This window comes from Arachis ipaensis, chromosome B10 (genome assembly GCF_059453495.1).
Source record: "Arachis ipaensis isolate K30076 ecotype BB chromosome B10, ASM5945349v1, whole genome shotgun sequence".
NCBI lineage: Eukaryota > Viridiplantae > Streptophyta > Magnoliopsida > Fabales > Fabaceae > Arachis > Arachis ipaensis.
In genome coordinates, this window is record NC_142435.1 from 37,783,988 (window position 1) to 37,810,891 (window position 26,904).

At 40.4% G+C, this 26,904-nt stretch overlaps 2 non-coding genes across 2 annotated transcripts; both read right to left on the reverse strand.

Annotated features, from left to right (window-relative positions):
* Nucleotides 1–952: 952 nt before the first annotated feature.
* Nucleotides 953–1,056, reverse strand: LOC148579725 (small nucleolar RNA R71). Its single transcript, XR_015899418.1, has one exon. It is a non-coding gene; the product is annotated as a small nucleolar RNA R71 (small nucleolar RNA).
* A 12,115-nt stretch (nt 1,057–13,171) lies between these two features.
* Nucleotides 13,172–13,279, reverse strand: LOC148579726 (small nucleolar RNA R71). The gene has a single exon (XR_015895959.1). It is a non-coding gene; the product is annotated as a small nucleolar RNA R71 (small nucleolar RNA).
* Between the last annotated feature and the right edge of the window lie 13,625 nt (nt 13,280–26,904).

Here is a 26,904-nt window from a genome sequence, read left to right on the forward strand (position 1 = left end):
TTTTTACTTGACGACAAATTCGGTACACTTGCCGAAGGGAGATTTGTTGTGAGACATGTTTTCCGTGCATCAAGTTTATGGCGCCGTTGCCGGGGATTGATTGTGCATCAACAATAATTAAATTGGAAGATCACTAGATTGAGCATTTTTATTTTGTGAATTTCATTTTCTGTTTGAGTGATTTACTTTTTGTTTTAGTTAAACTTCTTCCCTTCCCCGTCTACTCTTTTGTTCTTCTTTTTTATTTTCAATTCTGTTTGCTAACCCACTAACTGTTTGATATATTGCATCACCCACAACTAACAGTAATTCTGACACAAATACTTTCTGCACCTATCTTTTCTTGCTTGCACTTGATGGTTGTATGACAGGGAGAAGAAGCGGGGCTTCAACTTCCTTCGATTCTGAACCTGAGAGGACCTTCCTTAGATTAAGGAGGGAGGTAAGAGGAAAGAAAGTGGTTGGTGCTGAGGAAGAAGAGGAATTCTTTGAAACAAACATGGAAGACAACATGGAAAACCATCATGAAGAAGAAGATCACAACCATGGGGGAGGAGGTAGAGCAAATCATGTTGGGGAGGATAGAAGAGTTTTGGGCTCTTACATCAATCCAAACCCAGGCAATTGTGGAAGTAGCATCCAAAAGCCAACAATCCATGCCAACAACTTTGAACTTAAACCACAGCTCATCACCCTTGTTCAGAACAACTGTTCGTTTGGAGGAAGTGTTCAAGAAGACTCCAATCAACATTTAACCACCTTCCTGAGAATATGTGACACAGTGAAGTCTAATGGTGTTCATCCTGACGCCTATAGACTGCTCTTATTTCCATTCTCACTCAGGGACAAGGCAGCCAAATGGCTGGAATCTTTCCCAAGGGAAAGCTTGACAACTTGGGAAGATGTGGTGAACAAATTCTTAGCAAGATTTTACCCTCCTCAACGAATCAATAGGCTGAGAGCTGAGGTCCAAACTTTCAGGCAACAAGATGGTGAGACTCTATATGAAGCATGGGAGAGGTTCAAGGACTTAACAAGGAGGTGTCCACCTGACATATTCAACGAATGGGTGCAGCTGCACATTTTCTATGAAGGGCTCTCTTATGAGTCAAAGAAGGCCGTAGACCATTCATCTGGAGGATCTTTGAACAAGAAGAAGACCATTGAGGAAGCCATAGATGTTATTGAAACAGTAGCAGAGAACGACTACTTCTATGCTTCCGAAAGAGGGAACACAAGAGGAGTAATGGAGCTAAACAATGTAGATGCTCTGTTGGCCCAAAACAAGCTCATTACCCAGCAGCTGGCTGACCTCACCAAGAAGATGGAGATGAACCAAGTAGCAGCAATCTCCACTTCATCAACAATCCAAGAAGGAGTGAATGAAGAAGCAGAGGTGAGTCAGGAGTAAGCCAACTACATTGGGAATTCACCAAGGAAAAACTATGATCCATACTCCAAGACCTACAACCCTGGATGGAGAAACCACCCAAACTTTGGGTGGGAAGGTGAGCAAGATCAAAACCAAGACCAGAGACGTTACAACTCCAACAACAATGCAGCTCACCAGCAATTCACACAGAGGACGTCTCAACACCCCCACAACAACACTTCTTCATATGCTTATCAAAACCAAAATAACACATCTGCTCCGAATCACCCATCAATTGATGACAAGCTCTCTAAGATCGAAACCTTAATTGAAGGAGTATGCAGAGACATTCGAGACAGTAAAGCATTCAGAGAGGAAGTGCAGTCCAACATGCAGAATCAAAATGCTGCCATCACGAAACTGGAGACACAAATCAGCTATCTGTTTAAGCAGCTCCCTAACCACAACTTTTGCTATGATGCCCACTCAAGCAAAAGGGAGGAGTGTCAAGCTATCACACTTAGGAGTGGGAAAGAACTGGAGGAACGTCCCCAAAAACCACAAGAAGAAGGCTCAAATGAAAAGGGAGAAGAGCAAGATGGAGTTCAACCTCCCACGCCAAGTCTACAGAAAGAAAAAGGGATACTCCAACTGAACATCTCAAGAGCTCCATATCCCCAGCTATTGAAGAAAAAGGAAGATGACAACCAGTTCTTGAGATTTTTGGAAATCTTCAAGAAGCTACAAATCAACATACCCTTTGCTGAAGCCATAGAACAAATGCCACTCTATGCCAAGTTTTTGAAGGAGCTAATGACTAAGAAGAGAAGCTGGAAGAACAATGAGACTGTGATACTAACTGAAGAGTGCAGTGCTATCATTCAGCATAAACTACCTCAGAAATTGAAGGATCCTGGGAGTTTTCAGATCCCTTGTATTATAGGAGAAATCACAGTAGAGAAGGCTCTTTGTGACTTAGGGGCCAGCATCAATTTGATGTCAGTAGCTATGATGAGAAAGATGAAAATTGAGGAGGCTAAACCAACAAAAATGGCCCTACAACTGGCAGACCGATCGTTCAAATTCCCTCATGGGATAGTAGAGGATTTGCTAGTAAAAGTGGGAGATTTCATATTTCCAGCAGATTTTGTGGTGCTGGACATGCAGGAGGACGCCAAGACCTCCATCATCCTGGGAAGGCCATTCTTGGCCACTGCTGGAGCTGTCATCGATGTTCAGAAGGGTGACCTCACACTGAGATTACACAATGAAAAGATGACATTCAATGTGTTCAAGGCCATGAGTTATCCACCAGAACAATTGGGGGAATGCATGAGGTTAGATGCACTTGAGGATGAAGTGCAGGAGAATTTTGAAGAAGAAAAACCTGAAGAGGACGAGAGATTGGTGGAGGAAGAATCTGAATCAAGTGAAGAGGTAGCCACAGCAGAAATACATATACCAGATGCACCAAAAGAAGGGAACGAAAAGTCAGAAGCACCCAAACTTGAACTCAAAGCACTGCCACCCACTCTCAAATATGCATATCTAGGAGAAAATGAAAACTACCCAATGATCATAAATTCATCCCTCAGTCAAGATCAAGAGGACGAGCTACTCAAGGTGCTGCGGGAGCATAAGGATGCCATTGGATGGACCCTTGCTGACCTGAAGGGAATCAGTTCAGCCATATGCATGCATAAAATACTGTTGGAAGATGATGCCAAGCCATCCATTCAATCCCAAAGAAGGATGAACCCAATCATGAAGGAAGTGGTACAGAAAGAGGTTATGAAGCTTTGGCAAGGAGGGATCATATACCCAATTTCGGACAGCCCTTGGGTTAACCCCATACATGTTGTGCCCAAGAAGGGAGGAATCACTGTGGTTACCAATGAGAAAAATGAGCTCATACCCACAAGGACTGTCACAGAATGGCGGATGTGCATAGACTACAGAAAACTCATTGAGGCTACACGAAAAGACCACTTTCCCCTTCCATTCATGGATCAGATGTTGGAAAGACTTGCAGGGCACGCATATTATTGTTTTCTCGACGGTTATTCAGGATATAACCAAATAGTGGTTGATCCGAGAGACCAAGAGAAAACCTCATTTACTTGTCCGTATGGAGTGTTTGCCTATAGGCGCATGCCATTTGGATTATGTAATGCCCCTGCAACTTTCCAACGCTGCATGCTTTCTATCTTTTCAGATATGATAGAAAAATTCATTGAAGTTTTTATGGATGATTTTTCGGTATTCGGAGATTCTTTTCCTAGTTGCCTACATCAGCTCGCCTTGGTATTGAAAAGATGCCAAGAGACCAATTTGGTCTTGAACTGGGAAAAATGCCACTTCATGGTGACAGGAGGAATAGTCCTTGGTCACAAGGTCTCTCACCAAGGCATTGAGGTTGATAGAGCTAAAGTAGAACTTATTGAAAAACTACCCCCACCCAGTGATGTCAAGGCAATTAGGAGTTTATTAGGGCATGCTGGTTTTTACAGAAGGTTCATTAAAGATTTTTCAAAGATAGCCAAGCCCTTAAGCAATTTCCTTGTATCTGATACACCATTTATCTTTGATAAAACATGCATGCTAGCATTTGCACATTTGAAAATGAGGTTATCCTCTGCTCCTATCATTTCCCCACCTGATTGGAACCTACCATTTGAATTGATGTGTGATGCATCTGATTTTGCAGTTGGGGCAGTGTTAGGACAAAGAAAAGATAACATAGTTCGTGTGATATACTATGCTAGCAAAGTCCTTAATGAAACTCAAAGAAATTATACCACTACTGAAAAGGAGTTGCTAGCAATAGTTTTTGTATTTGACAAATTTAGATCATACCTCATTGGTGCTAAAGTGATTGTTTTTACAGATCACACAGCACTTAAATATTTGTTTGCCAAGCAAGAATCAAAGCCAAGACTAATAAGGTGGATCTTACTGTTGCAGGAATTTGATATTGAAATCAGAGACAAGAAAGGAGTGGAGAACAAGGTGGCAGATCACCTATCCAGAATCCCTCATGATCAAGGTGGAGAAAATGATGCAAATGTGAACGAGCTCTTCCCTGATGAACAGTTGATGACAGTTCACAAAGCACCATGGTTCGCAGATATTGCAAATTTCAAGGCAACTGGGGCATTACCCCCAGGGATCAATAAACATCAAAAGAGGAAGCTCATGAATGATGCAAAATACTTTGTCTGGGACGAGCCATATCTCTTCAAGAAATGTTCTGATGGAATCCTTAGAAGATGTGTTTCGGAAGAGGAAGGAAGAGAAGTCCTGTGGAACTGCCACGGTTCATATTATGGCGGGCACTTTGGAGGGGACAAAACTGCAGCAAAGGTGTTACAAAGCGGATTCTTTTGGCCCACCCTTTTCAAGGATGCCAAGGAACTAGTAAAAAGCTGCAATGAATGCCAAAGATCTGGAAACCTGCCCAAAATAAACGCCTTGCCACAAAATTTCATCTTGGAACTGGAACTGTTTGATGTGTGGGGAATAGATTTCATGGGACCATTCCCAACCTCATATGCAAACAAGTACATCCTGGTAGCAGTAGATTATGTTTCCAAGTGGGTAGAGGCTATTGCAATCCCAACTAATGATAACAAGGTAGTCATGAACTTCCTCAGAAAGAATATCTTTAGCCGGTTTGGAGTCCCAAGAGCCCTCATCAGTAATGGAGGGAGCCACTTTTGTAACAAACCACTAGAAGCTCTCCTCCTACGATATGGGGTAAAACACAAAGTAGCCACACCTTACCACCCTCAAACGAGTGGGCAAACTGAGATATCCAACAGAGAACTGAAGAGGATCCTGGAAAAAACTGTGGGTGCATCTAGAAAGGATTGGTCGAAGAAGCTGGATGATGCTCTTTGGGCATACAGAATAGCATTCAAAACTCCACTTGGAATGTCTCCATATCAACTGGTCTATGGGAAGGTTTGTCATTTACCACTAGAGCTGGAACACAGAGCTCTCTGGGCTATCAAGATACTAAATTTTGACAGCATTGCTGCTGGTGCAAAAAGGATCTTGCAGCTGCAAGAGATGGAGGAATTCAGGTCACAAGCCTATGAAAACACTAAGATGTATAAAGAGAAGGCAAAGAGAAAACATGACATGCATCTTGCGCCAAGGAGTTTCGAAAAGGGGCAGCGAGTACTCCTTTACAATTCTAAATTAAGGCTTTCTAGGAAAACTCAAGTCAAGGTGGTCCGGACCTTTCATGGTTACAAAAGTATCACCATATGGCCACATCGAAATCACGGAAGAAGGTTCAGAGAGGACTTTTACAGTGAATGGACAAAGACTCAAGCATTATCTGGGCAACATGGGGGAAAGCCTCAGAGTAAAGTACCATCTCAAGTAACTAAGGACTCGTCGAGCTAGCGACGATAAAAGAGTGCTCTGTTGGGAGGCAACCCAACCTCAGGTAGTTTCACTTTCATCTTTATTTCAATAAAAATCACAAGTCGTTTCCCCTGTATTGTAAGGAGCTAAGTTTGGTGTTCCACACCAGAACAATCCAAGAGTGATGGTGTAATTCGGAGTTTGGTGTTCCACCAAAGGACATTGGTTAGAATTACACTCCACTCCAGAAGAACATTCCTAGCTCCATCCAATCAAGAGAAACCACTTAGATGTAGTTAGACTATAGGTGATCATTGCTTTGTTGACAATAAGATATGGGGTTCTCTGCATATGTGCAACGTTTGCACTGGGCAAGGAACTAAGTTTGGTGTTCACACACCAAATTGAGTTCAAAAAGCACCAGCATACATGCAAGCTAACTATGTCTCAAGTGCTTTGGGAACAAGCAACTTCCAGTCACCTTGCAGGAATCTTATGAGGAAATGGTGCACCTCTACCCAAAGAAGCGAGGCAGCCAAAAACTAGGATGATGACAAAGAGAGAGAGCAACCAGAAATCATCACCCGAAGGTTGTATTGTTACTTAATTCCATTGTACTCAGAATGGTTAAAAGTTGGAAGTCCGAATGCACTTTTGATTTGTGGCTACTTGTAGTTGAATTTTTTTCTGTCTTTTAAGTTCTGAGTAGGTCTGTGTGCTAGTCTTTATGTCATTGCATCCTTACTTAACTTACTTGTATGCTTGTTCCTTTTGAATTAAATGAAGAGAGAATGATTGTTTTTAAAAGACCAGAGTGGAGTTCATATTGTGGAAGTGCATTCATGAATCTTTGGGGTAGTCATAAGTTAGCTAAGTTGGTTCAACCGCAAGGTTAGGAGGACAACTATTTATCCTGAATACTTGACTTTGGATATACCCATGAGACTAAGTAGATGACAATATCCTAATAAGAGAAAAGGGAAAGAATAATGGAAGTGAAAAACAAAAGAAAAAGATTAAGCAATAAGGCTAGGCACCATGGACCTTGAGACAAGTGTCTGTGGTGCTCCTGTGTGAGGGATCTACTTGGATGAATAAGCTCTCAGGGGTGCTTTATCACTTGGTAACTTGGGTTAACTAACCCGGAATTATCAGCTGAAAATCTACTATCAAGAGTAACCCTCACCACAGAGCATTTAGTAACCCAAAGAGGTGCTGGACACCAAGGTCTCAAGAAAAGAAAATAAAGGAACTATATGCCTGTGGTGTGTATGTATGGGGGAGAGACTTGAGGGAGTAAGTCCTTAGGGGTGCTTCAACACCTAGCACCTTGAACCAACTGGTTCGGGAGTGTTGGCTGAAAGCTTATCTTAAAAGAGTTGCCCCCTTACAGAGCACTTAGCCTAAATAACACAAATAACCCTTGAAATAACAATAAAAGGATCAATGAATAAAAGTCTCATGGGATATAGACAAAGTAAGTGTTTAGGGACATGATAAAGGTCTGAAAGCCAGTAATGGAATGAACCTAAGTTGCTATGCATGAAACCACCATAAAATTAGTAACATGACTTCCACAAGAATGACTCATTCCTCTGGATATTCCATTCATCATTCTCTTGTTCCAGTACTTGCTTAGGGACAAGCAAGCTTTAAGTTTAGTGTTGTGATGCCAGGGCATCTTGGCCAGTTTCACTGACCTTTTCTTTACTGTTTTTAGGGTAGTTTCATGCATTTCTTTAGGAAATAAGCTAGTTTTGGGTAGATATTCACCTACACCTTGATTCAAGCATACATTGTGTATTTTACATTATTTCATGAGAATTTTGCATGAATTTAGTGACAAATTGTATGCTGCATTACCCATGACTTGGACTAGAACTTTGATGCACTCTGTTGCTTGATTTCAGGACCAAAGGAAGCAAGGAAAGGGAGGTAACTTGCAAGGTTAAATGAGAAAAGTGATTGCCAATGACACTCTCAAAGCCATCATTGCCCACGTTAAGAGTCATGTTAACTAAGTTAACGTGAATTTTAACGTGGAAAAGGGAAGTTGAGCCAACGTTAGTGACATTTAACATTATCACTAACGTTGGCAAACACTCATGAGTGGCCACGTTAGAGCCCACGTTAACCTAGTTAACGTGGCCTCTAACGTTAAAGGGGGAAGAGAAGCCAACGTTAGTGACATTCAACATTGTCACTAACGTTGGCCTAAGGATGCAACACACCACATTAACTCCCATGTTAACTTGGTTAACGTGGGAGCTAACGTAAGAAGTGAGAGTTGTCGACAACGTTAGTGACACTCAGCATTGTCACTAACGTTGGAAGCAACCACACAACCCCTCAAGGAGCCACGTTAACTTCCACGTTAACTTAGTTAACGTGGAAGCTAACGATGAGGAATGAATGATGAGCCAACGTTAGTGACACTCAACATTGTCACTAACGTTGGGATGGCTAAGAATGGCCACGTTAGAAGCCACGTTAACCTAGTTAACGTGGACTTTAACGTGAGATCTAGGGGCACATTGGAATGTTAGTGACAATGTTGAGTGTCACTAATGTTCTCGAAGGTTGGCAAGGCCACGTTAGAAGCCACGTTAACCTAGTTAACGTGGGCTTTAACGTGAAGCAAAAAGGGGCACACTAGAACGTTAGTGACAATGTTGAGTGTCACTAACGTTCTCGAAGGTTGGCAAGGCCACGTTAGAAGCCACGTTAACCTAGTTAACGTGAGCTCTAACGTGAGGCAAAGGGGTACATTGGAACGTTAGTAAAAATGTTAAGTGTCACTAACGTTCCCGAACTTATACTTTCACTAAATGATTAACACCCCTTACGCCCTGAGCTAAAGTCTCTGCCCACTTACCACTTTCTCTCTACAAGTAAAGCCAAGCCCAAATGAAGAAAAGAACTGCGTCAAACTCAAGATCCAAAGGCCCAAGACTTGAAGAGCAAAACTAGAAGCTGAGAAGAGTAGTATATATAGGAGTAGCTTTGAATTGTAAAAGGAGTTTTGGAGGAGGCTGGAAGAGGAGAACTACTCTCTGTATTTTACTTTCTCTGCATTTTCTAGTTTTATGATGTATTCTCCATCTTTGTTTTCATTTTCTAGAGCTATGAACAACTAAACCTCTTTCATTGGGTTAGGGAGCTCAATTGTAATTTGATGGATCAATACTAATTTTCATTATTCTTCTTCTATCTTTTCTCTTGATTTTACTTGAAAGCTTTCGATCTTCATCTAATTGAGTAGTTATCTTGGAAGAGAAGCTATTCAAACTTGGATCTCTTTTGAACCTTGAAAGAGGAATGAAGAGATCAAGCTAGAAATGCTTTCTCATGCTGGACCAAATTGGGTTTGGATGGGTATGTGACTATAACCCTCTCAATACTTGATTTGGGAAATGCATGTGGTATAATCAGTGACCATACTTCATCTCTTCTCATGAGCAATTGACCAAGGAATTGGCTATTGATCAAGATTTGAGAGATTGAATTGCAAGAAATTGTAATTCAATCACTTAAGATTGCCAAGGAGATTAATGAGTGCATTGATTGAGGAAGAGATGAAAATGAACTTGATCCGGAGAATTGCAACATCTCCTAAGCCCAATGAACTCCCCATCTCTGATCTTACCCATTCTCTTTAATTTCTGCCATTTACTTTTATGAGCAAATCCCCCATTCCCATTTACAATTCTGTAATTTATTTTCAGTCATTTACTTCCAGTCCTTTAATCTTAGCATTTACTTTTCTGTTATTTACATTCCCGCCATTTTATTTTCTGCAACTCTCAACCAAAATTCTGGATTCGCTCAACTAGAACATTCTTCTAATTAAAGTTGCTTGATCAATCAATCCCTGTGGGATTCGACCTCACTCTATTGTGAGTTTTTACTTGACGACAAATTTGGTACACTTGCCAAAGGGAGATTTGTTGTGAGACAAGTTTTCTGTGCATCATGTGCCCAAGATTTGATGGCCCAAACAGGTGTTCCAAGTCAGCTTAAGAATTCTAGCGTCAAAACGCCAGAACTGGCACAAAAGCTGGAGTTAAACGCCCAAACTGGCACAAAAGCTGGCGTTTAACTCCAAGAAAAGTCTCTACACATGAAAGCTTCAATGCTCAGCCCAAGCACACACCAAGTGGGCCCGGAAGAAGATTTCTGCATTAATTACTTATTTCTGTAACCCTAGGCTACTAGTTTTCTATAAATAGGACCTTTTGCTATTGTATTTTACACACTTGATCAGACTTTTGAGATACCTTTTGATCTTTATATTCACGTTTGGGGAGGCTGGCCATTCGGCCATGCCTAGACCCTGTACTTATGTATTTTCAACGGTGGAGTTTCTACACACCATAGATTAAGGTGTGGAGCTCCACTGTTCTTCATGAATTAATACAATTACTATTGTTCTTCTATTCAATTCACGTCTACTTCCTCTCTAAGATATTCATTCGTTCTTCAACTTGATGAATGTGATGATTCGTGACACTCATCATCATTCTCACTTATGAACATGTGCCTGACAACCACCTCTGTTCTACTAGCAATGGCTTGAATGCGTATCTCTTGGGTTTCTAATCTAACATTGGAACGTTCGTGGTATAGGCTAGAATTATTGGCGGTCATTCTTGAGATCCGGAAAGTCTAAACCTTGTCTGTGGTATTCCGAGTAGGATCTGGGAAGGTATGACTGTGACGAGCTTCAAACTCGCGAGTGTTGGGCGTGTGACAGACGCAAAAGGATCAATGGATCCTATTCCAATATGATTGAGAACTGACAGATAATTAGCCGTGCGGTGACAGCGCATTTGGAACATTTTCACTGAGAGGACGGGAAGTAGCCATTGACAACGGTGATGCCCAACATAAAGCTTACCATGGAAAGGAGTATGAATGATTGGATGAAGGCAATAGGAAAGCAGAGGTTCAGAAGGAACAAAGCATCTCCATACGCTTATCTGAAATTCCTACCAATGAATTACATAAGTATCTCTATCTTTATTTTATATTTTATCCATCTTTTAATTATCAATTCTCTATAACCATTTGAATCTGCCTGACTGAGATTTACAAGATGACCATAGCTTGCTTCAAGCCGACAGTCTCCGTGGGATCGACCCTTACTCACGTAAGGTTTATTACTTGGACGACCCAGTGCACTTGCTGGTTAGTTGTGTGGAATTGTGACAAAGTGTGATTCACGTTTGAGAGCTCCAAGTCTTTGGCGCCATTGTTGATGATCACAATTTCGTGCACCAAGTTTTTGGCGCCATTGTCGGGGATTGTTTGAGTTTGGACAACTGACGGTTCATCTTGTTGCTTAGATTAGGTACTTTTCTTTTTATTTTTCAGAATTTTTAAGAATGAATTCTAGAGTTTGAAGGTGATGTTCTTATCATCACAAAAGCTTATTAATTCTCATCAATTTAGCTGCTGAATTTAATGTCCTGCTGAAGCTTGGCTAGCCATGTCTAATCTTTTTAGACTGAAGCTTTAGACTAACATTGCATGATTCCTGGAATTCTTATTAAAAGTTTTGAATCTCTTTATTCTCTTTTCCATATAATTTTCGAAAAATCACAAAAAAAAAAATTTATAAAATCATAAAATCAAAAGTATTTTTATGTCTCTTGTTTGAGTCTAGTATCTAATTTTTAAGTTTGGTGTCAATTGCATGTTTCTATTCTTCTTGCATTTTTCAAATATATGCATTATGTTCTTCATTGATCTTCAAGTTGTTCTTGATGATTTCCTAGCTCTGATCTTTAAATTCTCTTGTTTTGTTGTTTCTTACATGCATTTTCAAATTGTTATAGTCCTTAGTATACAAACTTCTAAGTTTGGTGTCTTGAATGCATTGTTTATTTGATCTTAGTTGCATTTTTTATTGTTTCTCATCATTAAAAATCCAAAAATATTTTCAAAATTGTGTCTTTTCAAGTCAATAATACAGAGAATTGAAGATTCAGAACATTCAGCAGAGGAAGTAAACAAAAAAAGCTGGGCGTTCAAAACGCCCAGTGAAGAAGGAAAACTGGCGTTTAAACGCCAGCCAGGGTACCTGGCTGGGCGTTTAACGCCCAAAAAGGTAGCATTTTGGGCGTTAAACGCCAGAATGGATGCCATTCTGGGCGTTTAACGCCAGGATGACACTAAAGGGAAGATTTTATTTTTAATCCAAATTTTTTTCAAATCTTCATAACTTTTCAAAATCAAATCTTTTTCAAATCACATCTTTTCAATCATATCTCTTCAAAATCAATTTCTTTCCATTTTTTTATTTTTTTTACTATTTTCGAAAATCCTTGCTATAATTAGTAATTTAATTCAAAATTTTCAAGTTGTTACTTGCCTATTAAGGAAGGATCAAATTTTAAATTCTAGAATCATATCTTCTAATTTCTTGTTAGTCAAGTAATCAACTTTAATTTTAAAACCTTCTTTTTAAAAATTGATTTTCAATCATATGTTCTCAATCATATCTTTTCAATCACATCTTTTTAAAAAATTAATTTTCAATCATATCTTTTTGATTTCTAATTTCAAAATCTTTTTCAGAAATCACTTAATTTCTTTCCCAATTTTAATTTTCGAAAATCATCAATCAAATTTTCAAAATTTCTTTTAATTATTTCAAAATCTTTTACTTTAATTTCGAAAATTCTTCCCCTCTTCTCACATCCTTCTATTTAAGGACTAACACTCCTCCACTATCAATAATTCGAACTCTATCCCTCTTGATAAGTTCGAATTCTTCTCTTTCTACCTTCTCCTTCTATTCTTCTTTTCCTCTGACACTTCAAGGAATCTTTATACTGTGACATAGGGGATTTCATACTTTCCTGTTCTCTTCTCTTTCATATGAGCAGAAGCAAGGACAAAGGCATTCTTGTTGAAGCTGATCCTGAACCTGAAAGGACCTTGAAGAGAAAGCTAAGAGAAGCTAAAGTACAACTCTCTATAGAGGACCTAACAGAAATTTTCAAACAAGAAGAAGCCATGGCAGCCGAAAACAACAACAATGTCAACAAGACAAGGAAGGTGCTTGGTGACTTTACTGCACCTACTCCTGACTTCTATGGGAGAAGCATCTCAATCCCTACCATTAGAGCAAACAACTTTGAGCTTAAGCCTCAATTAGTTTCTCTAATGCAACAGAATTGCAAGTTTCATGGACTTCCATTGGAAGATCCTCATCAGTTCTTAGCAGAATTCTTACAAATCTGTGACACTGTCAAGACCAATGGGGTTGATCCCGAGGTCTATAGACTTATGCTTTTTCCCTTTGCTGTAAGAGATAGAGCTAGAACATGGTTGGATTCACAACCTAAAGAAAACCTGAACTCTTGGGAAAAGCTAGTCAATGCCTTCTTGGAAAAGTTCTTTCCACCTCAAAAATTGAGTAAGCTTAGAGTGGAAGTCCAAACCTTCAGACAGAAGGAAGGTGAATCCCTCTATGAAGCTTGGGAAAGATACAAGCAATTAATCAGAAGGTGTCCTTCTTACATGCTTTCAAAATGGAGCATCATAGGTATCTTCTATGATGGTCTATCTGAACTGTCCAAGATGTCATTGGACAGCTCTGCTGGAGGATCTCTTCATCTGAAGAAGACGCCTGCAGAAGCTCAGGAACTCATTGAAATGGTTGCAAATAACAAATTCATGTACACTTCTGAAAGGAATCCTGTGAATAATGGGACAAATCAGAAGAAAGGAGTTCTTGAGATTGATACTCTGAATGCCATATTGGCTCAGAATAAGATATTAACTCAACAAGTCAATATGATTTCTCAAAGTCTGTCTGGAATGCAAGCTGCACTAGGCAGTACTAAGGAAGCTTCATCTGAAGAAGAAGCTTATGATCTTAAGAACCCAGCAATAGAAGAGGTGAATTACATGGGAAAATCCTATGGTAACACCTATAATCCTTCATGGAGAAATCATCCAAATCTCTCATGGAAGGACCAACAAAGGCCTCAACAAGGCTTCAATAACAATAATGGTGGAAGAAACAGGTTTAGCAATAGCAAACCTTTTCCATCATCTTCTCAGCAACAGACAGAGAATTCTAAGCAGAGCCACTCTGAATTAGCAACTGTAGTCTCTGATCTAATTAAAACCACTCAAAGTTTCATGACTGAAACAAGGTCCTCCATTAGAAAATTACTGAACTCTCTCCTAGTACTCTCCCAAGCAATACAGAAGAGAATCTAAAGAGAGAGTGCAAGGCCATAAACACGTCTCACATGGCCGAACCTGGAGAGAAGGAAGAGGCAGTGATCGCCACTAAGGAAGACCTCAATGGACATCCACTGGCCTCCATGGAGTTCCCTAATGAGGAACCATGGGAATCTGAGGCTCACACTGAGGCTATAGAGATTCCATTGAATCTACTTCTACCATTCATGAGCTCTGATAAGTATTCTTCCTCTGAAGAGGATGAAGATGTTACTGAAGAACAAGTTGCTAAGTACCTTGGAGCAATCATGAAGCTAAGTGCCAAGTTATTTGGTAATGAGACTTGGGAGGATGAACCCCCATTGCTCATCAAAGAACTGGATGACTTGACTAGGCAGAGATTACCTCTGAAGAGACAAGATCCTGGAAAGTTCTCAATACCTTGTACCATAGGCACCATGACCTTTGAAAAGGCTCTGTGTGACCTAGGGTCAAGCATAAACCTCATGCCTCTCTCTGTAATGGAGAAACTAGAAATTTTTGAGGTGCAAGCTGAAAGAATCTCATTAGAGATGGCAGACAATTCAAGGAAACAAGCTTATGGACTTGTAGAGGATGTCTTGGTAAAGGTTGAAGACCATTACATCCCTGCTGATTTCATAATCCTAGAGACTGGGAAGTGTATGGATGAATCCATCATCCTTGACAGACCCTTCCTAGCCACAGCAAAAGCTGTGATTGATGTTGATAGAGGAGAATTGATTATTCAAGTGAATGAAGACTCCCTTGTATTTAAAGCTTAAGGATATCCCTCTGTAACCATGGAGAAGAAGCATGAAGAGCTTCTCTCAATACAGAGTCAAACAGAGCCCCCACAGTCAAACTCTAAGTTTGGTGTTGAAACCCCACATTCAAACTCTAAGTTTGGTGTTGGGAGGTTCCAACATTGCTCTGAACATCTGTGAGGCTCCATGAGAGCCCATGATGAGCGGATATTTTATACGCTTTTTGGGGATAATTTCATATAGTTTAGAGTATGTTTTAGTTAGTTTTTAGTCTATTTCTAGTAGTTTTTAGAAAAAATTCATATTTCTGGACTTTACTATGAGTTGTGTGTTTTTCTGTAATTTCAGGTATTTTTCTGGCTGAAATTGAAGGAGCTGAGCAAAAATCTGATTCAGGCTGAAAAAGGACTGCTAATGCTGTTGGATTCTGACCTCCCTGCACTCAAATTGGATTTTCTGGAGCTACAGAACTCGAAATGGCATGCTTCCAATTGTATTGTAAAGTAGACATCCAGGGCTTTCCAGAAATATATAATAGTCCATACTTTGCACAAGGATAGACGATGTAAACTGGCGTTCAACGCCAGTTCTCTGCCCAATTCTGGCGTCCAGCGCCAGAAAAGGATCAAAAACTGGAGTTGAACGCCCAAACTGGCATAAAAACTGGCGTTCAACTCCACAAATGGCCTCTGCACGTGACTCACTCAAATCTCAGCCCCAGCACACACCAAGTGGGCCCCAGAAGTGGACCTCTGCATCATCCATCATAGTCCACTCATATTTTGTAACCCTAGGCTACTAGTTTAGTATTTAAACAACTTTTAGAGACTTATTTTGTATCTCATGACATTTCAGATCTAAACTTTGTATTCTCTGACGGCATGAGTCTCTAAATCCCATTGTTGGGGGTGAGGAGCTCTGCTGTGTCTCGATGAATTAATGCAAGTATTTCTGTTTTCTATTCAAACACGCTTGTTCCTATCTAAGATGTTCATTCGCGCTTAACTGTGATGAAGGTGATGATCAGTGACATTCATCACCTTCCTCAAACCATGAACGTGTGCCTGACAACCACCTCCGTTCTATATCCGATTGAATGAGTATCTCTGAGATCTCTTAATCAGAATCTCCGTGGTATAAGCTAGAACTGATGGCGGCATTCATGAGAATCCGGAAAGTCTAAACCTTGTCTGTGGTATTCCGAGTAGGATTCAAGGATTGAATGACTGTGACGAGCTTCAAACTCCTGAAGGATGGGCGTTAGTGACAGACGCAAAAGGATAGTAAATCCTATTCCAACCGGATCGAGAACCAACCGGTGATTAGCCGTGCTGTGACAGAGCGCGTGAGCGTAGTTTTCACTGGAAGGATGGAAGGTAGCCATTGACAAAGGTGATCCACCAACACACAGCTTGCCATAGGAGGACGTGCGTGCGTGAACAAGAAGACAGAGGAAAGCAGAGATTCAGAAGACAAAGCATCTCCAAAACTCCAACATATTCTCCATTACTGCATAACAAGTAACTTTTAATTCATGTTCTCCTGGTTATTCGCAATTCACTTGATAAACATAATTGACTTCCTGACTAAGATTTACAAGATAACCATAGATTGCTTCAACCAACAATCTCCGTGGGATTCGACCCTTACTCACGTGAGGTATTACTTGGACGACCCAGTGCACTTGCTGGTTAGTGGTACGAGTTGTGAAAAGTGTGATTCACAATTCGTGCACCAAGTTTTTGGCACCGTTGCCGGGGATTGTTCGTGTTTGAACAACTGACGGATTATTTTGTTGCTTAGATTAGGAAAAATCTTTCTCTTTTTTTTTGTTTAGAGTCTTTTATTATTTATCCCTTGTTAAAATACTTTAAACTTATAGCTCAGTTATTTAGAACGTGGTGTTTATGTTCATGATAATTGGCTATCATATTTTTTAAAAAAACCTTTTTTAAAAATAATTTTTCTATTAAATCCTGTGCCAAACATTAAGTTTGGTGTTTTCAAAAATAATCTTTCTCAAAATTTTTGAAGGTCCCATAACTCATTTGGCTAGAGCGTCAATCTGTGTTCTTGGTAATTGGGTTAGAGTCTTTTATATTCTTTTCAAAACCTTCTTTTTCATAAATAATATTTTCTCTATTAAATTTTGTGCCAAACTTAAAGTTTGGTGTTTTCTTGTTGATTTCCCTTTGGTTTTCGAAAATTTTGGTTTGGTTTTCTAAAAATTTTAAGTTTGGTGTTCTTTCTTCATGTTCTTGTGTTCTTGTGAGTCTTCAAAGTGATCTTGAGTTTCCCTTGTGTCTTGATCTTAAAATTTTTAAGTTTGGTGTTCCTTGGTGCTTTCCCTCCAAATTTTTCGAAAACAAGGAGCATTAGATCTAAAAATTTTAAATCTTGTACTATCTTATTGTTTTTCTCTCTCCTCACTAAATTCAAAAATATCTTTTCAAAATATCTCTTCTAACTTCCTAACTTCTTATCTGTTCAAAATTTGTTCTAACTAACCAACTAACTTTTTGTTTGTTTCTTAACTTTTTCAAAACCACCTAACTAACTCTCTCTCTCTAATTTTCGAAAATATCTCCCCTCTTTTTCAAAAAGTTCTTTTTTTTTTATTAACTAATTAATTTTTATTTTCTTTTACGAAAAAAAAAAATTTTTATTTCAAAATTCAAATTCTTTTTAGTTATTTTATTTTATTTAAGTATTTACTTCTTATAAAATAAAATAAATAAAAAGATAAATCAGTCCAAGTTATATCCATATATCCATCATGGACATAAGTGGAGATGGACAGTCCAGGAGGACTTTGGGGTCATATTCTAACCCCTCTACTGCTTCATATGGGAGTAGCATATGCATACCCTCCATTGGAGTTAGTAGCTTTGAGTTGAATCCTCAGCTCATTATCATGGTGCAGCAAAGTTGCCAGTATTCCGGTCTTCCACAGGAAGAACCTACAGAGTTTCTGGCACAATTTTTACAAATTGCTGACACAGTACATGATAAGGAAATAGATCAGGATGTCTACAGACTATTACTGTTTCCATTTGCTGTAAAAGATCAAGCCAAGAGGTGGTTAAATAACCAACCTAAGGCCAGCATAAGAACATGGAAACAGCTGACAGAAAAATTCCTGAATCAATATTTCCCTCCAAAAAGGATGACACAGCTAAGGCTGGACATCCAAGGCTTTAAACAAGGAGATAATGAATCTCTTTATGATGCCTGGGAGAGATACAGAGAGATGCTACGAAAATGCCCCTCTGAAATGTTTTCAGAGTGGGTTCAGTTAGACATCTTCTACTATGGGCTTGCAGAAGGAGCTCAGATGTCTTTAGATTACTCAGCTGGTGGATCTATCCATATGAGAAAGACAATTGAAGAAGCTCAAGAGCTCATTGATACAGTTTCCAAGAATCAGCATCTGTATCTAAGCAGCAACCCTTCCATGAATGAAGAGGTTAAAACAGTAACTGCTGAATTCAGTACTGTAAAACAAGCTGCTGAATTCAATCAGCAATTAGATTTTCTAACAAAACAGCTAGCTGAATTCAAAGACAGGTTACAGGAGACAAGGATAGCTAATATACATATGGACGAACAGTTTAAGCAAACAAAGCAGCAGCTATCAAAGCAAATAGCAGAAGAATGCCAAGCAGTTCAATTAAGAAGTGGGAAAACATTAAATACCCCACCTCAAGGCATCAAAAATTCAAGAAATGAGCGACCCACCAAAGATTCCCCTGAGGACAGTAAGAGCCTAGGGAAAAATAATTCTGGCACTAAAACGCCAGAAAATGGGTGGAAGGCTGGCGCTGAATGCCCAGACCATGCCCAAAACTGGCGTTCAGCGCCAGAAACAAGGCAGGATTGGCGTTCAACGCCAGAAATGGGCAAGAATCTGGCGTTGAACGCCCAAAGGGGGCATAATCCAGCGTTGAACGCCCAAAATGGGCACATTTCTGGCGTTCAGGCGCCAGGAACAGACAGTGAGTTGGCGTCTAACGTCACTCCAGCTTCTGACTCTGGTACTCAATTGCCAGTGAGGGATCAGACACACACAAGTGCTGATAACAACCCCTCTAAAAAGGCTTCTTTAACCACTAAGGTTGAGGAATATAAAGCCAAGATACCTTATCCTCAAAAACTCCGGAAAGAGGAGCAGGATAAGCAATTTGCTCGCTTTGCAGATTATCTAAGGACTCTTGAAATAAAGATTCCTTTTGCAGAGGCACTTGAGCAAATACCTTCTTATGCCAAGTTCATGAAAGAGATCTTGAGTCATAAAAAGGAGTGGAGAGAAACAGAAAGAGTTCTCCTCACTGAAGAATGCAGTGCAGTCATTCTGAAAAGCTTTCCTGAAAAGCTTAAAGACCCTGGGAGTTTTCTGATACCATGCATATTGGAAGGTGATTGCACCAAGACAGCCTTATGCGATCTTGGGGCAAGCATCAACCTAATACCTGCATCCACTATCAGGAAGCTTGGCTTAACTGAAGAAGTTAAACCAACCCGGATATGTCTCCAACTTGCTGATGGTTCCACTAAATACCCATTAGGCGTGATTGAGGACATGATTGTCAGAGTTGGGCCATTCGCCTTTCCCACTGACTTTGTTGTGCTGGAAATGGAGGAGCACAAGAGTGCTACTCTCATTCTAGGAAGACCCTTCCTAGCAACTGGACGATCCCTCATTGACGTCCAACAGGGGGAAATAACCCTGAGAGTCAACGATGATGAGTTCAAGTTGAACGCTGTCAAAGCCATGCAGCATCCAGACACATCAACAGACTGCATGAAAGTTGATCTCATTGACTCTTTGGTAGAAGAGATCAACATGGCTGAGAGTCTCGAATCAGAGTTGGAAGACATCTTTAAAGATGTTCAGCCTGATTTGGAGGATTCAGGGGACATGAAAGAGCCTCTGAACTTTCTTCTGAAAGAGGAAAAACCTCCTAAACCAGAGCTCAAGCCACTGCCACCATCCTTGAAATATGCATTTCTAGGAGAAGGTGACACCTTTCCAGTGATCATAAGCTCTGCTTTAAATTCACAGGAAGAGGAAGCACTTATTCAAGTGCTAAGAACACACAAGACAGCTCTTGGGTGGTCCATAGGTGACCTTAAGGGCATAAGCCCAGCTAGATGCATGCACAAAATCCTATTGGACGATAATGCCAAACCAGTGGTTCAACCACAGAGGCGGCTAAATCCAGCCATGAAGGAAGTGGTGCAGAAAGAGGTCACCAAATTACTAGAGGCTGGGATTATTTATCCCGTTTCTGATAGCCCCTGGGTGAGCCCTGTTCAAGTCATCCCAAAAAAGGGAGGCATGACAGTGATTCATAATGAAAAAAATGAACTGGTTCCTACAAGAACAGTTACAGGGTGGCGCATGTGTATTGACTACAGAAGGCTCAATACAGCCACCTGAAAGGATCATTTTCCTTTACCATTCATAGACCAGATGCTAGAGAGACTAGCAGGTCATGATTATTACTGCTTTTTGGATGGCTATTCAGGCTATAACCAGATTGCAGTGGATCCCCAGGATCAAGAGAAAACAGCATTCACATGTCCATCTGGAGTGTTTGGTTATAGAAGGATGCCATTTGGGCTATGTAATGCGCCTGCAACCTTCCAGAGATGCATGCTCTCTATTTTCTCTGACATGGTGGAAAAATTTCTGGAAGTCTTCATGGATGACTTCTCAGTATATGGAGACTCATTCAGCTCCTGTCTTGATCACCTGAAACTTGTTCTGAAAAGATGCCAAGAAACCAACCTAGTTTTAAACTGGGAAAAATGTCACTTCATGGTGACTGAAGGAATTGTTCTTGGGCATAAAATCTCAAACAAGGGAATAGAGGTAGATCAAGCAAAAATAGAGGTAATTGAAAAATTACCACCACCTGCCAATGTTAAGGCAATCAGAAGCTTTCTGGGGCATGCAGGATTCTATAGGAGGTTTATAAAGGATTTTTCAAAAATCGCAAAACCTCTAAGCAATCTGCTAGCTGCTGCACGCCATTTGTGTTTGACACAGCATGCCTGCAGGCGTTTGAAACGCTGAAAGCTAAGCTGGTCACAGCACCAGTCATTTCTGCACCAGACTGGACATTGCCATTTGAGTTAATGTGTGATGCCAGTGATCATGCCATTGGTGCAGTATTGGGACAGAGGCATGACAAGCTTCTGCATGTCATTTATTATGCCAGTCGCGTTTTAAATGATGCCCAGAAAAATTACACAACCACAGAAAAAGAACTACTTGCAGTGGTTTACGCCATTGACAAGTTCAGATCATACTTAGTAGGATCAAAAGTGATTGTGTATACTGACCATGCTGCTCTTAAATATCTTCTCACAAAGCAGGATTCAAAAACCAGGCTCATCAGATGGGTATTGCTTCTGTAAGAGTTTGATATAGAAATAAGAGACAGAAAAGGGACAGAGAACCAAGTGGCTGATCATCTGTCCCGGATAGAGCCAGTGGAAGGGATGTCCCTCCCCTTTCTTGAGATCTCTGAGACGTTCCCTGATGAGCATCTATTTGCTATTCAGGAAGCACCATGGTTTGCCGATATTGCAAACTATAAAGCTGCAAGGTTCATACCCAAGGAGTACAATAGAATACAAAAGAAGAAATTAGTTACTGATGCAAAGTACTACTTGTGGGATGAGCCCTATCTCTTTAAGAGATGTGCAGACGGAATTATCCGTAGGTGTGTCCCCAGAGAGGAAGCACAGAGAATCCTATGGCATTGCCATGGATCTCAATATGGAGGCCATTTCGGAGGTGAGCGAACAGCCACCAAGGTCCTCCAATGTGGCTTCTATTGGCCCACACTCTATAAAGATTCCTGAGAGTTTGTACGTAATTGTGACAGTTGCCAAAGAGCTGGTAATCTGCCTCATGGTTACGCCATGCCTCAACAAGGAATCTTGGAAATAGAGTTGTTTGATGTATGGGGAATTGACTTCATGGGACCTTTCCTACCATCATACTCAAACACTTATATTCTAGTGGCAGTTGACTATGTATCAAAATGGGTTGAGGCTATTGCCACACCCACCAATGATTCTAAAACAGTGCTGAAGTTCCTCCAGAAACATATTTTTAGCAGGTTTGGTGTCCCTAGAGTGTTAATCAGTGATGGGGGCACTCACTTCTGCAATAAACAGCTTTACTCTGCCATGGTCCGGTATGGAATTCGCCACAAAGTGGCCACACCATATCATCCACAAACCAATGGGCAAGCGGAAGTCTCTAACAGAGAATTAAAGAGAATCCTGGAACGGACAGTAAATACCCGTAGAAAGGATTGGGCAAGGAGCTTGGATGATGCTCTGTGGGCTTACAGAACAGCATTTAAGACCCCTATAGGGACCTCTCTATACCAACTCGTGTATGGTAAGGCATGCCACTTGCCCGTGGAACTGGAACATAAGGCCTACTGGGCAACCAGATTCCTAAATTTTGATGCCAAATTAGCAGGAGAAAAACGATTGCTCCAGCTAAATGAGCTAGAGGAATTCAGATTCACAGCTTTCGAAAATGCCAAGCTTTATAAAGAAAAATAAAAAAAATGGCATGACAAGAAGCTGTCATCTAGAATCTTTGAACCAGGACAGAAGGTCCTGTTGTTTAACTCTAGACTCAGGCTATTCCCCGGGAAACTGAAATCCCGGTGGAGGGGACCATACGTGATTACAAGTGTGTCACCATATGGTTATGTGGAGCTTCAAGATATTGATTCTGATAAGAAGTTCATTGTCAATGGACAGAGAATCAAGCATTATCTTGAAGGCAACATTGAGCAAGAATGCTCAAGGCTGAAGCTAGATTAAAAAGCTCAGCAAGGTCCAGCTAAAGACAATAAAGAAGCGCTTGCTGGGAGGCAACCCAGCCATGGGGCAACAATCCTCTAAGCATTTTGCCCTATTTTTTCTTTTTTATTTGTTTATATAAAGTTTACTGACACTAAGGTAAAGAATCAATTGCATAAGTTTACAGGGTTACAGAAGGAATTTGCACACAAAACAGAGATAGAGAGCTCAATGGCAAGAAAACGCCAGTAACGGGGTATTTTGGGCGTTCAGCGCCCAAAATGGGCATCCACTGGGCGCTGAACGCCAGTAATGGCAGCAATTGCACGTTCAACGCCAGAAATGGCCACCCACTGGGCGTTGAACGCCAGGAATGACAGCAAATGGGCGCTGAACGCCCAGGAGATCAGCATTTGGGCGCTGAACGCCCAAAACAAGCAGTGTTTGGGCGTTCAAACGCCAGGAAGCCAGGGAGGAGCCAAATCCATTTATCCCACACGTATTTCCATTCTAATTTATAGTTCTATGCTTCAATGCATGATTTTTACATGAACATATCAAGAACCCTGATTTCTAAAATACTTAATTTCTAAAAATCCATCTTTCCAAATTCAATCCAACTCTTTTCAAAATCTTTTCTGAAAACAAATCTTTCTTTTTCACTCAAAAATCTTTTCAGCTAATCCATATCTTTTTCAAATCTTCATATTATCTTTTTCAAAATCCAAATTTATCTTTTTCAAAAATCTATCATATCTTTTCAAAATTACACTATATCTTCTATCTTATCTTTTTCAACTCAATCTTTTTATCTTATCTTTTCCAATCTTTCGAAAACCCACCCCCACCCCTTTATAATTGGATTCGGCCTCCCCCTTCATCCATCAACAAGTGCACCTCGATCTCCTTCTATCCCTCTCCTTTCTTTTCTTTTGCTTGAGGACAAGCAAACTTCTAAGTTTGGTGTGTTTTTCCGAGATCACTACTAAGATTATGGCTCTCAAAGGGAAACAATACACTCCAAGGGGCAAGAAAGAGAGCGTTCCAAAACCACTTTGGAATCAAGGGAAGTTCTTATCTAAAGAACATTCAGACCATTATCTTAAAGTAATGGGTTTGAGATCAGTGATCCCGGAAGTAAGATTCGATCTGAAAGAAGATGAATATCCCGAGATCCAGGAGCAGATTCGAATCAGGAACTGGGAAGTCCTAGCTAATCCTGAAACGAAAGTAGGAAGGAACATGGTCCAGGAGTTCTATGCTAATATGTGGCAGACTGACAAGCAAAGACTATCTGGAACTGCCTGCTACGAATTTCGGACCATGGTCAGGGGAAAAATTGTTCATACCACCCCTGACAAGATCAGAGAGATACTAAAGCTACCTCAGCTAAAGGATGATCCAGACTCCTTCAACAGGAGGATGATGAGAGCAGACATTGGCCTGGATAAGATTCTAGGGGACATCTGTATCCCTGGAATCAGGTGGACCACCAACACAAAGGGCGTCCCAAATCAACTCAAGAGGGAGGATCTCAAACCAGTTGCCAGAGGATGGCTGGACTTCATTGGGCGTTCTCTGTTGCCCACCAGCAACCGTTCTGAAGTCACAGTTAAAAGAGCAGTGATGATTCATTGCATCATGATGGGAAAGGAAGTGGAGGTTCATCAGCTGATTTCAATAGAGCTCTATAAGATTGCTAACAAAAATTCAAGAGAGGCCAGGTTGGCTTATCCAAGCGTGATTTCTCTGCTCTGCAAGGACACTGGAGTCAAGATGGGAATAACTGAATATATCCTAATTGAAAAGTCAATCACCAAAGCATCAATGGAGAGACAACAAGCACAGGAGGATCTTATCAAGAAGAGAGCACAGGAATTCCTCCCAGAGATTCCTCAAGCGGAATATTGGGAATATCTTGAGAAGTCTGTCACCAAGATACAGGAAGCTATGGAGCAAATAATAAAACAACAGAAGGAACACAGTCAAATGCTGACCCAGATGTTTAAAGAACAAGAGGAGCAGGGACGTGACTTAAGGGAACTGAAGCGCCAAAAGTCTTCTGTAATACCAAGCCTCCCAAGGATCAGAGGAACCCCCATACCCCCAGAATAAAGGTTGTTAATTTCCAATTTCTGCCTTAACTCTGTGACAGTGTCCTTATAAAAAGTCTACCTTAGAAGTCATATAATAGTAATTAGTATCTATTTGATTTTATCTCCAATTAAGCTATGGTTTATTTTTCTCATCATCATTAAACATGAATAAAATAGTAGATCTTTTGAATAAGAAGCAATAAAATTTCGAGTTTAAATAAAACAAATTCTAATTGGTTAAATGTGGTGGCAATGCTTTCTGTCTTCTGAATGAATGCTTGAACAGTGCATATGTCTTTTGAATTTGTTGTTTAAGACTGTTAAATATGTTGGTTCTTGAAAGAATGATGAACATGAGACATGTTATTGATAATCTGAAAATCATAAAAATGATTCTTGAAGCAAGAAAAAGCAGCAAAGAACAAAGCTTGCAGAAAAAAAAAAAGCCAATAACCCTTAAAACCAAAAGGCAAGGGCAATTAAAAAGGATCCCAAGGCTTTGAGCATCAGTGGATAGGAGGGCCTAAAGGACTGAAATCCTAGTCTAAGCGGCTAAACCAAGCTGTCCCTAACCATGTGCTTGTGGCGTGCAGGTGTCAAGTGAAAACTTGAGACTGAGCGGTTAAAGTCAAGGTCCAAAGCAAAAAGAAGAGTGTGCTTAAGAACTCTGGACACCTCTAATTGGGGACTTTAGCAAAGCTGAGTCACAATCTGAAAAGGTTCACCCAGTTATGTGTCTGTGGCATTTATGTATCCGGTAGTGATACTAGAAAACAAAGTGCTTAGGGCCACGGCCAAGACTCATAAAGAAGCTGTGTTCAAGAATCATCACACTAAACTAAGAGAATCAATAACACTATCTGAATTCTGAGTTCCTATAGATGCCAATCACTCTGAGCTTCAATGGATAAAGTGAGATGCCAAAACTGTTCAGAAGCAAAAAGCTACTAGTCCCGCTTATCTAATTAGAATCTGAGCTTCATTCAAAAACTCTGAGATATTATTGCTTCTCAACCTATTAGTCTTCTATTTTATTTGTCTAGTTGCTTGAGGACAAGCAACAGTTTAAGTTTGGTGTTGTGATGAGCGGATATTTTATACGCTTTTTGGGGATAATTTCATATAGTTTAGAGTATGTTTTACTTAGTTTTTAGTCTATTTCTAGTAGTTTTTAGGAAAAATTCATATTTCTGGACTTTACTATGAGTTGTGTGTTTTTCTGTAATTTCAGGTATTTTTCTGGCTGAAATTGAAGGAGCTGAGCAAAAATCTGATTCAGGCTGAAAAAGGACTGCTAATGCTGTTGGATTCTGACCTCCCTGCACTCAAATTGGATTTTCTGGAGCTACAGAACTCGAAATGGCATGCTTCCAATTGCATTGGAAAGTAGACATCCAGGAATTTCCAGCAATATATAATAGTTTATACTTTGCACAAGGATAGATGACGTAAACTGACGTTCAACGCCAGTTCTCTGCCCAATTCCGGCGTCCAGCGCCAGAAAAGGATCAAAAACTGGAGTTGAACGCCCAAACTGGCATAAAAACTGGCGTTCAACTCCACAAATGGCCTCTGCACGTGACTCACTCAAATCTCAGCCCCAGCACACACCAAGTGGGCCCCAGAAGTGGACCTCTGCATCATCCATCATAGTCCACTCATATTTTGTAACCCTAGGCTACTAGTTTAGTATTTAAACAACTTTTAGAGACTTATTTTGTATCTCATGACATTTCAGATCTAAACTTTGTATTCTCTGACGGCATGAGTCTCTAAATCCCATTGTTGGGGGTGAGGAGCTCTGCTGTGTCTCGATGAATTAATGCAAGTATTTCTGTTTTCTATTCAAACACGCTTGTTCCTATCTAAGATGTTCATTCGCGCTTAACTGTGATGAAGGTGATGATCAGTGACATTCATCACCTTCCTCAAACCATGAACGTGTGCCTGACAACCACTTCCGTTCTATATCCGATTGAATGAGTATCTCTGAGATCTCTTAATCAGAATCTCCGTGGTATAAGCTAGAACTGATGGCGGCATTCATGAGAATCCGGAAAGTCTAAACCTTGTCTGTGGTATTCCGAGTAGGATTCAAGGATTGAATGACTGTGACGAGCTTCAAACTCCTGAAGGATGGGCATTAGTGACAGACGCAAAAGGATAGTAAATCCTATTCCAACCGGATCGAGAACCAACCGGTGATTAGCCGTGCTGTGACAGAGCGCGTGAGCGTAGTTTT